The sequence below is a fragment of the Peromyscus maniculatus genome, chromosome 18 (assembly GCF_049852395.1).
Source record: "Peromyscus maniculatus bairdii isolate BWxNUB_F1_BW_parent chromosome 18, HU_Pman_BW_mat_3.1, whole genome shotgun sequence".
NCBI lineage: Eukaryota > Metazoa > Chordata > Mammalia > Rodentia > Cricetidae > Peromyscus > Peromyscus maniculatus.
In genome coordinates, this window is record NC_134869.1 from 42,651,143 (window position 1) to 42,652,393 (window position 1,251).

The 1,251-nt window shown below is 45.8% G+C and overlaps 1 non-coding gene across 1 annotated transcript; it reads left to right on the forward strand.

Moving 5' to 3' along the window:
- Positions 1-586: 586 nt before the first annotated feature.
- Positions 587-717, forward strand: LOC121823859 (small nucleolar RNA SNORA70). The gene has a single exon (XR_006065496.2). It is a non-coding gene; the product is annotated as a small nucleolar RNA SNORA70 (small nucleolar RNA).
- The last annotated feature ends 534 nt before the right edge of the window (positions 718-1,251 follow it).

Below are 1,251 nucleotides of genomic sequence, written 5' to 3' on the forward strand. Positions count from 1 at the left end.
CTCTGTGTAGCTGGGGTTCCAGGTTGTTGCTTTGTAGCTGGCCCCCTCCGTCAGGGCAGCCCACCAGACCCCAGGTTTTCTAGACATACGTCTGTGTGTCTGTCTTGTCTTCATTCCCTCAACAGCCCAGCCAGGTTTCTGGGACACAAGCTGTGCTGGATTGTGGGCTTTGATTAACTTTATCTCTGGTCCAATTAACTGAGACCAGAAGGACAAAATCATATAAATTCACTCACCCAGGATGAGCACATTTTGAATAGAAAAAGCGAATCTCCCAAGAGAGGGGGTAAGTGAAGTAGGTTCTAACAATGTCTTTTTTTCTTTCTACTGCATGCTTGGTATAAATATATGATTATAGGGCCAGTTAGATGTCTCAGCAAGTAACAGCACTTGCTAAATAATCCTGATGTCCTGGTTTAGTCCCTGGGATCCACAGTAAGAGGAAAGAAGCATCCTCTGACCTCCACATGTGTGCTGTGTGTGCCACTCACAGGGAGAAAAACAAACCTATTACTAATTCAAAACTCATAACTTTTAAAAATTATGTTTAAAATTGGAACATTACACATAAAACTAAAAGCTCCTTCTGCAGCTAATTAAGCCGACTAGGTTGCTCTTCGATGGGGGCCTGGTGTGCAAAAGCCATAAACAGCAGCTCATTTTGTATGTATACAGCCTGTTGCATGTATGAGTTCCCATCAGAGACTTGGGCCATTCTGTTTCTGATGAATCTTCGTGATTTCAAGGATTTCCCCCAAGCTTAGACAGGTGTGCAGGGTGATTTTAGGAAACCTTGGAGCTCAAACTAATTATATCATCGTGTCCACCTGCCCCAAGTTGCAGATTTGGTGTGACTGAAGTCCTGTCTAGAACCAAGTTTAAGTTCCCTGGCCGCTAGAAAAGCTGTATCTCAGACAGGCAGGTTTAACCAAATTTAAAGCAGATGACATGTGCTGTGGTTTGAATAAGAATGGCCCCTAGCTGGGCACTGGTGGCACACACGCCTTCAGTCCTAGCACTCGGGAGGCAGAGATCTGTCTGGATCTCTGTGAGTTCAAACCACCGCGGACTACATGAGATTGATTCAGTCTAGGAGAGAAACAGAGCCAGGCAGTGGTGGCACTTGAGATCTCATGCCTTTGCTACCAGTATTTGGGAAGCGCACACGCTATTAATCCCAGCACTAGGAAGGAAGGGATGGCTGGGCAGAGAAAGACATGTAAGGCCTGAGGAGACAGGAACTCGGCACCT